The sequence below is a fragment of the Sceloporus undulatus genome, chromosome 3 (genome assembly GCF_019175285.1).
Source record: "Sceloporus undulatus isolate JIND9_A2432 ecotype Alabama chromosome 3, SceUnd_v1.1, whole genome shotgun sequence".
In the NCBI taxonomy this organism is placed as follows: Eukaryota; Metazoa; Chordata; class Lepidosauria; order Squamata; family Phrynosomatidae; genus Sceloporus; species Sceloporus undulatus.
Genome location: NC_056524.1, coordinates 103,227,709 through 103,238,664, shown reverse-complemented (window position 1 = coordinate 103,238,664; position 10,956 = coordinate 103,227,709). Strand labels below are relative to the sequence as shown.

General features: G+C 38.8%; 1 long non-coding RNA gene across 1 annotated transcript in view; it reads right to left on the bottom strand.

Moving 5' to 3' along the window:
- Window positions 1-9,483, bottom strand: part of LOC121926505 — a 38,211-nt gene extending 28,728 nt beyond the window's left edge. The window contains exon 1 of the long non-coding RNA XR_006103034.1: window positions 9,312-9,483. This is a non-coding gene — a long non-coding RNA (uncharacterized LOC121926505). The remainder of the gene's footprint in view (window positions 1-9,311) is intronic.
- Between the last annotated feature and the right edge of the window lie 1,473 nt (window positions 9,484-10,956).

Here is a 10,956-nt window from a genome sequence, read left to right as displayed (position 1 = left end):
GTCAGTAAAGTTACTTTTTGGACTACGTTTCCCAGATTTTCCAAACCAGCATGACCATTGGCAATGTTGGCTAGGGGATCTGGGAGTTATGGGCCAAAACTAATGTTTGGGCTTTGATTTTCAAGCTATTGTTATTTGCCAGTTGAGATGACCAGGATTGGTTTATCCCAGTCCTTTTCAATATGTCTTAAAGACTCGTCCGTAGAATGTATCATGATAGAAGTAGAAGAAGGAATAGAAGAATTCTGTACCTGTGAGTTCATGGGTACATAGCAACGTAAAACCTGATAAATTATAACAGTTATGATTACTATTGTCATCACTGCCCATAAGCATTATCTGAATCATAACATCATTCATATAACACTATGTATAAAAATCCTGCAAAATAATTAGGTGCATTTTGAGTTTTATTTAAAATGTTTACTCTACTCTTCAATTTTTTAAAAAATAAATAATTCCTAAGGAAAAAATAGTTTAACAGCAAAACAAAAAGCACAATTAAAATAAACTTCTTAAAAGCCTTTTCTTTGGACATATTCAGTTCTTAAAAGCCTGCAAAAATATAAAAAAGTCTTATCTGCTGACAGAAGGACATCAGTTAAGAAAGGTGATCCACAGCCTAGGGGATAGCCATGGATAAAGCCCCGTCTCATGTCCCTACATGTGAGGATGGTGGGGTTGACAGAAGGGTCTCTCCTGAGGATCCCAAGGTCCTATGGTGAGACAAAGTTTGATTCCTCTGGGCAATCTGTTGGGATGAGAGCAGCCACCATTGGTTAGTATCCTTTTAGTGACTTGTACACAAGTAAGTGCAGCTAATGCAAGCCTAAGTCCCTTTTTGGGACAGGGCCTAGGGAGTTCATTTTTTTTTTGTCTTTGTGCTTTGTTCACAAGCTTCCTGGCACCCAGCAGCTGGCACCCAGCCCTGTGCAAGACTGTTGTTGCTGCTGTTGGTTATTGGTGGGGATGACAAGAGAAAGTAGGAGAGTCAGACCATGAAGATCTAGTTGCTCTGAGGAAAGAAAAAGGTGGGTGTGCTCCATTTGACAGCACAGCCTCATTTCTTTGCCACAACTGAGCTGAGATCTTCCCAGGAAGATGCAGAACTATGTACACAGGGCTATGTGTAGATGTGGGATCTCAGCTATCGAGACAGAAATAGTAGCAGCTCACCAGGCTCTGTGTGCATCTCTTCTAGGCCAGATAGATTTTTACCTGTCATGATATCCTTCCAATGGATGGGGAGAAGATAGTTCAAGAGAACTATGACATAGGAGGCTAGAAAAGCAGAATAAAAATGGGAAGACCTCCACTGCTGCAAGTTTTTAAACTATAGAACTTGGTTTATTCATACTTGGAAGCCACTGCTTAGTAACTTGTGATGGCGTGCCTGTTCTCTCATCAAGGACCTGACAACATAGGCATATCCATATCATTTCCCCCTCCCCCTCCACTTTCTGTTGGGGGTGGATGTATATTAGTGTTTTCCTCTCAATTAACTCCTAGGCAATTTTCCCAGCTAAAGACATAACATCTTTGGCAACGTGCCAAACAAAACCTTAAGAAGCAATGCTAAAGTCTGCACTTATACTACGGGCAGCTTAGATTTTCATGTGGTGAACTGGATGTGTGCCAGTAACTCCCTCTATAAGGCCAAGAGTACAAATGCTGTGTGTGTGTGTGTGTGTGTGTGTGTGTGTGTGTGTGTGTAAAACCCTCAAGGCTACTTGTACCCTGCAGAAATCTGAAAATCCTGTGACCCTGACTGAAAGAAAGATTTTATCCTGCTATTAAATTAACTCGATTAGACATTTATTTAATGTAAACGTACACTCCTGATGCCATGAAAGAAAGAAAGAAAGAAAGAAAGAAAGAAAGAAAGAAAGAAAGAAAGACCAACAGAGCAATCCTATACGCAGTTACACAGTGTGGGGTGAGGTGGTGGTAGGCAAACACTGTCACTATGAAAGCAAAACATCCACTGTATCCTACACATGCCCACCCCAGGACAAGAGGGGAAAATATACTACTAGCTAATAGTGAAGATATCTCACCATCATTCATAAAAACTCTGCCAGAACAGTGTAGTACTCTATACAGTACCCTGTACAGTACTCTGTAACATAGTACTTCATAGTAGTCTCTTTGGCAGCTAATTCCCTAAACAGCAAATAGCAGATTTCCGCAACATGGAATAACAGTGCACCCATGTTATACACAGGCACACTATACACGTCTTTGAGCACACGCACTCAAGCTGTGGGGAGCACATGGGGTGCAAGGGGTGGTGCATCCCATTCAGATGAATGGGGCATGCACCCGTGGTGTACATGAACTGCCACACCACTGTGCGCACGAGCCCCATTCAAATGAATGGGGCTCAAGCATAGGTAGAATTCGCCTTATGCGGGAGGGTCTGGAATGGATCCCCTGCATAAGGCAAGGGTCCACTGTGTAGTGCTACAATTGAATATTAAAGATATGCCGAGGAAGAAAAAAATCCACATTCTGCCAACTCTGGGGGAGAGGGCTGGGTGATCTCAAAATAACCAGATCATACAGTACCTTGAACCACAATACAATATGTACAGTAATGTCCAGAAATTTTTATGATTGCCTTTAACAATCTTAAATAACGATGAACATGCTTAAAGATCACAATTGTAATTTTACTGCATTCACAGGTTACAACATTTGTGGCAACAATGGGAGAAAAATTGGGAAGGATTTAAATTTCCCCCAAATTCAAATGTGTTTTTTTAAGTATTGAAAAACTGTACAGAAAATCTTCTTTTCTGAGATATTTCAGTAAAGTATTATCATTTTGGAGGCTTTTAAATAAATAAATAAATAAATAAATACATTGTTTTAATTTCTATTTGTCTAAGTCACAGCTCAGTAATAGTATTTAAATAGGTGGCTATTTAACTAATAGCCAATTTTCATTCCCTGTTACAATAACATATTTGTCTTGGTGTTTTTTTTTATCTCAACTCCACCCATTAATCTTTCAAAGCTATAACAAAATATTCTACAGATTAAGTTCTTTCTAAAACTTGCATTAAACATTATACTTCAAGCACTCATTGTTTAGAGCAGACCTCAATGCATTTCTGGCTTTTAGGCATTTGCAATGTACTCAAACCTGGACACAGTGGCTCAGTGGTTAAGATGCTAACTCTGATGACTGCAAGGTCATCAGGCCACCAGTTTGAGAGACAAGTCTCACATGATGGAGTGAGCTCCTGTTTCTAGTCCCAGCTTCTGGCAAGCTTGCAGTTTGAAAGCATGTAAAAGTGCAAGTGGATAAAAAGGTACCACTTCAGTGGGAAGGTAACAGCATTTTGTACAGTCATTCTGGTCACATAATAATGGAATAATCTTTGATAATACTGGGTCCCTCATCTAAGTATAGGAGATGAGCTACAGTTGGACACAACTTTCAACATGTCAAAGGGAAAACCATTACCCTTTTTTATGGACTCAAAAGGAAAGGAAGGGAAAAACTGTGCCAGGAAATGCCAAGATGGTGAAAATATACTTGAAAGAATAATTTTCACGGCATTGTATCTCTGTTTAACCATAGTTGGATACACCATTTTGAATAAAAGAGAAATATCTTCAACATGCATCCAATGCAAACTGGAAGCAAACTCATTCACTGAAACCAATAAAGCAACAGAAACACAGTTCTTCAGTATTGGCATATGTGCAACTTTGGTCATACAATTGTCAATTTTATTTAAAAAGAATACACAAATGTATATTTCATGGTAAAGGGCTCACAAAATTGTGTATTATATACACATGCATATTATTGTATTCTAGAAAATGCAATATTACAACGGAAATTGATTTGCAAATGTGGAAAAGTGTACTGTATGTACAGTATATGTGTATATTAAGTGTAATGTGCATAGAAGGGGTTTCTCTGTGGACTTTATAAAAATTTAAAACTGAAATCAGAGGGAGCATCCAAGTTTTTTTTTTTTTTGAAGGGTTCATAGGATTTCAGCCTAAACCAAACAAAAATTAAGTGACAGAGGAAAAAATGGGGAAAAAGAACACCAGAAACTTGTGATTAGAAAGAGGAGACGTTGAAATTGAAATTAGAGTCTTTAGATATTGCCTCTTTAGAGAGCTTTGTGACTCTGTGACACCTTCTTTGATAAAGATACACACTGGTGAGTTTTCTTTAATTATATATGTACCTAATTGACTTTGGCAACTTCATTTTGCTTTCTATGACATGGCAACTTGTATGTGTTGCCTGTACATGAGATGTGATGACAGGCACCCACAAAATCAAGATAAATGGCTAATAGGCTACTTTTGCCTTGATAGCCTTCAGATAGCCTTATATAGAGAAAGAAAAACAGGGCATTCTACTTATAGTGTTGGCACATCAGATACATTCAAATATATGATTATTATATCATATTTTCATATTTTTATGCCTAGAACCAGGCATGTTTTAAGAGGTTATGATGAACTTTGGAACATTAGGAAGATTCTCATGGGGAAGTCACATTGATCTGAAGACATGTGGAGGATCTAGATAACACTAAATGAAAGATTTTTTGTGGGTTTTTCAGACTATGTGACTGTGTTCTGGAAGATTTTATTCCTGATGTTTCGCCAGCATCTGTGGCTGGCATCTTCAGAGAGTGCTGGCATGGAAGTGAGTGAAGCATATATACTGTGTGATCCTTGGTTGAAAGAAAGTGATTGAAAGATCCTTGGTTGAAAGAAAGCTTTAACATACAGTGTAAGGTTTAGGTCCCACATGGGACAAATATTGGCAGAGATGAAGTTCCTGTAATGCAAAAACTGAGCAGATGTTGGTTTTATTTATACAAATATGAGGTAATGATGAAAGCTCTATTGGAGTTTTGGGTATTAGGATATTAAATAACATGAAAATCAGTATGTTAAAAACATTGCAATGCCCTCCAAAAGTAGGGGTTCTCTCCCCTCCCCCTCCCGAGCTTGGAAATGCTCTTCTTTTTTTGGACTACAGCTACCAAAACACAGCATGGAGGTTGTAGTTCAAACAAAGTAAGGTCCCAAACACACTGAGAAATAATCCAGTTTGAGACTGCTTTCACTGCCCTGGCTCAATGCTAGGAAATTCTGGGAACTGTAGTTTTATAAGGCATTTAGCCTTCTCTGTCAAAGACAGCTCTGGTACCACAATAAACTACAGTTCCCAGGATTCCCTAGCACTGAAACAGGGCAGTGAAAGCAGTCTCAAACTGGATTATTTCTGCTGTGTGTTTAGGACCTAACTTTTCCAAAATCTATTTTTTTTAACCTACTTAACCCACCCATAAGGATTCATGGTGATCAACCAGTAGCATTGACTTTGGACTTGTCATTGGCTTCACAATTTGCCCTGTCTGACTTCACAAAAACTTCACTATTATAAAACGCCAGTAATAAGTGAATGATGCTCAAGAAAACTTATCTCCCAATTTGCTGTGTCCTTCATGTACCCCTATAGCAGTGTAATTTATCTGAACTTCTAATTATCTGCACATTTTTAAATGTTCTCTAACCCATTCAGAAAGAGGACACTTTTCTCTGCATGTTAAATAAATACCGACTCTATGACCAAATAGTACCATATTCAGTTGAAAGGACAGCTCCCAGTGGAAAGAATTTTGACATTCAGATAAGCTATAAAATGGCCTTTTCAGGCTGAACTACTTTTTTAAAAAACTGGACAATTAAATGTATGAATAGAGGGAGAAAGCCAATAAAAATGAACATTAAGAGGATATGATCCATAGTTTAAGACATACAGAATTCTCTACCATGACTCTACTGAAGATCTGAATAAAGACCCCTGCTTTCAGAACTTAACATCGGCAAGTCAGAAGGATTTTAATCTCAGTGGGATACTCAGATTTCATCTATTCATTCTTCGCTTTCTAAGGTGAATGTAAGTATCACCTTTAAGTTGAAGACACTGCATGTGGTAGTATGTTGAACAAGATAAGATATATTGAAAAGACCTAAATATTCTTCTCCATCTCAGCCAGTATGCATGGGCAATGGTTGTTTTCTCTTTCAGTATGCCAACTAGCAAAGAACGAGTCAGGGTCTTTCAGTGCCTACCTGGGTACTGATGTTCAGTCTGCAGCTGCAAAAAATAAATAAGGCAAATCAAGTACACATGCAGCATTAAGAAACAGGAGACTCCAAGGCCCCTTCCTTAAGCTTTTGCTATAAATCCTCTTGCCTATATTTTATTTGGCATGAACCCTTCTCAGGTTATAACAGTTCCATTTTTCAAAGCAGTCAAATGCAATTTTGCACCCTGGAATCTTGAGAAGGGTGATGGTGTCTTCACCTTACTTCTTCATTCGCAGTTCATCTCCAGCATAACAAGGGGAGTTTTATTTTCAGGTCGTTTTGAATGTTCCTGGAGTACAGTTGGAGGGCTAGAAACACTGAAAAAACAGATCTCGATGGAGGTCTTCTGTTGACACAAAACAGTTTGGGAATGCTTGCATGACGCTGAGATGAAGGTGGAAATGATTGCAACTTTGCATTTAAGTTCCATAAAATCAGTGGACAGCCATGAGCCAATACAAAATTAAATATACTTTGTCCAAGTGGGGAAAAAAAAGTTTGCTTTAAATTAGGGTTGCCAATTTTTGCAGTTGGTGAACCCTAGTCAGTTTGGAGCAGCAGACTAACATCCAAGCATTTAGTAGGTGAAACTTCTTCTAGCATCTATCTGGAGCAGAACCAGTTTTGTTTTTTGTTTGTTTGTTTTTGTTTGTTTTTTAAGATAGCAACTCTTACTAGTGATATGTACTTTTGGCCTTGTGTTTAAGTAAAGAAAGATGTAATGCAAAGGTCAGTAGAGAGGTCACTATTTGCTTAATTAAGAATATACAAAGAAAGACTGTGCCATGTGAGCTAACTATCCATCAAAAACTAATAGAAATTAGTTTTTAGTGGCATGCACCAATTGACTGAATCAGCCTGGATCCTGATTTGGTGCTTCAGAGACTTACGTCAATGTTGTATGGAAAGTTGGTGGTGGTTCTGGGCATTCTTAATGCCTAAACTGGGTTTCCCTTGCTCTCCTGAGTGGCTGCTCAGAGCCCTTTATACCCAAAGTCTTGTGATGGCTCTGTCTTGTGATGGCTCAGGTGGTGGTGGTCCTGGCCTAAATTACACACCAAGTCCCAGGGAAAATCTTGCAAGACTGGAAATCTTGTGAGACTTCTAATGTGATTTTGTGGGCATATAAAACTTGTGCATGTGGCTGTCAGCCATTCTGATCTGGTGCTTCAGAGAATGCCCTGATTAGTTTTAGATGGACTGAAAGGCTGCCTGACTTGACTCAAGTCCCAAACCCAAGTCACAAGATTCCTAAATTAAAACATGATACTTCTCATTGACTATCACTGGAAATCAAAGAAACAGCTATAACATTTCTGCACCCCATCCTTTGTCAGATCTGGATGAAATTTGGAGGCATGGTATCCCCCAAGGAGAACATTATGAATGCCAAATTGCAAACTAATAGACATTAGGCTCCCCTCCCCCTCCCACACACACACTACACACCTTTAAAATCTATTTATTAAAAACATGGAATTGCCAACAACCTTTTTTGTTTCTTGACAGAACTGGAAGAAATTTCAGTTACCTTCTTCAGATAAATTCAAGGCTGTCAAGCTTCATATTAATAAGCACAGCTATTTTTGTGCAAAGCAGCTTTTACATTTTGAGAGCTTCCAGAAAAAAAAAGGACAAACTTTGCCTAAGGTTCCTTGTGGACCATTGTTCTGACAGAAATAAAATAAAAATAAAAGAATCCCCGAATAACAAAACTGAAGAAAAATATGTGCAGTTGTTTGTGACAAAGTAAGGAAAAGCTTCAATTTTAGTGGGGGGGGGGGGTAAGAATTATTCATTTTCCTATTCCTCTCCTAGTTTTGGGGAAATTTACATGAAAATGACACATAGCACAGAGGTGTCCTTAGGCAAGAAATCACACAGTTTCCAAAGGAGGTGCAGGTACTGATAGTTATGATGTCTGAAAACCAGCTTAAGGCTTTCTAAATGGTGAAGCATGGTGGCAATAAAAGAATAGCTGCTTTGGGTCCCATTTTTGTCCCACTACATCTCATCCAACATGACCATCACATCTAACAGTTCAACAACACTAAACCCTGAAGTTGTATAGCATTAGTAGATTAATAGTATCACAACATTGAGGAAAAAAAGGTATTGTATTGGGCATTACTTGCCCAATTTGAACTAACACACAAAGAAGGAAGTATCTGGCCTTGCCTTTTGCATTAGCACTTTGCTCACATGAAAAATCAGAAATCTGAGAAAGATTTGTCATTCACAAAGCAGTTACACGTTGGTAACTGGTTGGTATTCATGAACCCCATATATCTCGTAGTTTAGGGAGTATGTAGGGACTATGGCAGTTCCCTTATCCCCATTTACTGGGCAGTTGCCACTGCGAGTGACAGGGCTCGGTTCCCCTGTCAACTTAGAAGCAACTGAATTATGGTCTCAATTCTGCTTGGATAAGTTTCTGTCTCTTGCACTGGAGATCGCCGGATATGACTGGACAATGGCAATCAGCTACTTCCCAGTTAACAGGAAAACAGACTCCTGTTGCTCAGAGCAACTTCTTCTTGATAAGTGGGGATTGAGGGGATCAGGCTAGGAGACCCTCTTTAGCTATGAAACTAATCAGTTGTTCAGACATTGTTTTTGTTAGCACAACTATGTGAATAATCTCATTCATGCATCCCAGTTTTGTTGTTCACACTATTTTTATCAGAACCTCATCTATGTACATCTCTGTGAGTTCTGTTGCTCACACGTGTCAGCACTGCAAACAAAGATGGAGCTGATGATGGAGATGTATTTGAAACATGTTCAAGGCATGCAGAGTTTTATCTCGGGTCTGTTTGCATTGGTTATTCACACAGCTGACAATGCAAATCGTTTAGGAAAATGGGGGAGGGGGGAGAGGCAAGATTGATTATCCTGGGTTAAGTTGGGCTTTTGGCAAATGCTCCTCCCAAAAAAACTTACCTAGGTGTATTTGAAATGTATGTGAAGGACAAAGATTCAAACCATATTCTACTGGGATTATTTTCACTGTCTAAATAACCTGTCAGGTGATTACACAGCTAAGTAGGTCACACAGAACTATGGCCAATGTTTTTTGTTCACAATCTAGTGCTTTTTGTACAAATAAAATCTTGCACCCTTTTTTAAAAAAAATAATTTGAGGATGATAAATTACTAAATATTCTTACCTCTGTAGCAGGCAGTTATAAACATGTACATAACATGTGCTTCAAGTAATACAAGGCCAAGCCCTCAAGCATGATAATCTCTGGCTCTGTACTCCTTTCCAACTCAGTCCTTGTAATGGAAATTCTTTCAGTACAGTCAATAATGAACCATTTCCATGTCTTTCTTTTTTTCTCCCTGATTAAAGTAGATACACAAAACAACAACACGATAACTATGATCCCATGTGCACTGGAAGTATGTCAAGATTTGTGGTTTAAAATATATAAAAATTTACAATAAAACAAGTGCTGTTGCTTTTCATAGAATAATATGCCTAGGCAATGTAGCAAGTTGTAACTTTTTCTCCACTCTGAATTTTTGGAGAGGGAAAGGAATCAAATTCTCATTTCATATTAATATTCAGTATTCATATTGTATGTGGACACTATGCAAACATGAATGTTCACATTGTCATATTGTTATGACATTAAAGATCACTGTTAAAAACTTTCATAAATTATCTATGAAGCTGTAAACTGATTTTATCACTGGCATCGTACTTTTCAGAAGTGTATTAAATATTTTTGTATAGAATGTATCAACATAAAGGAACAAAGGGAATATATAATAGCATTTGATTACTTTATGTTATATTTATGTGCATAAATTTAGTAAATGGCATGGTTTAGGATCATGTAGTGAGATATTTCTAGGATACACAGGAAAAAATAAGACTGTTTTGAGTTTTGGTGAATTAATTAGGCAGGGGAAATGTTTGCTAAGGAAAATCACATGATCAGATTCTATGTCATCAGGTAGAAGCTGTTCCTCAGGGGCTTGCTAAGTGAACATAGCTAGAAGCCAAAAACACTGATGGAAATTTTAGTACTGTGCATGAGTCCATTTGCCCAAAATGCAAGGGAGAAGCCGTTCTAGGCGCATGCTACTGCTTTAGATGAGAAGTAAACCATTCTGTATCTCTAGTCCATGAATCAGTTCCATGCTTATTCTTCTGTTCAATTTCTGCATGAATTCACAACTTTTCACAAATAAATGTATGCTAACATGTATGCTAGCATTTTTCAAAATATGTGGCTCAAAAACATGTTTCTGAATCAATGACTGGATCAAACAGAGTCCAATTATCAGGGTAAAGGCAGGCTATAACTGAGTGGAAAGCCAGTGTGCTGTAGTGGTTTGAGCACTGGACTACAACTTTGGAGACCAGGGTTTGAATCCTGGCTCAGCCATGTAAAAACCCACTGGGTGATCTTGGACAACTCACACACTCTCAGACTCAGAGGATGGCAGTGGTAAACTGCCTCTGGAGAAACTTGCCAAGAAAATCCCATGATAGGGTTGCCATAAATGAGAAATTTGGTTTGAAGGCACACAACAACAACATGAAAGGAATCACTTTGCAACCATTTTGCTGTTGTTCAGGGATGAGGCAACATTCTGTTCAGGGGGGAAGCATTAGTGTGGCTGCCCTTTTGGTTTGTTTTCCCCACACAAAAAGCGGCTCCCTAGCCCCAACTTCCGGGTTGGGGCTGCCCTCCACCATGATTGGTGGCGCAGGGCAGAAGGGACCGCCCCTTCCGCCTGCGCCACTCTGGTAGGGGGGAGGAAGTCTCTGTAGTGAGGCTTCAGTCTTCCAGGGCAGCT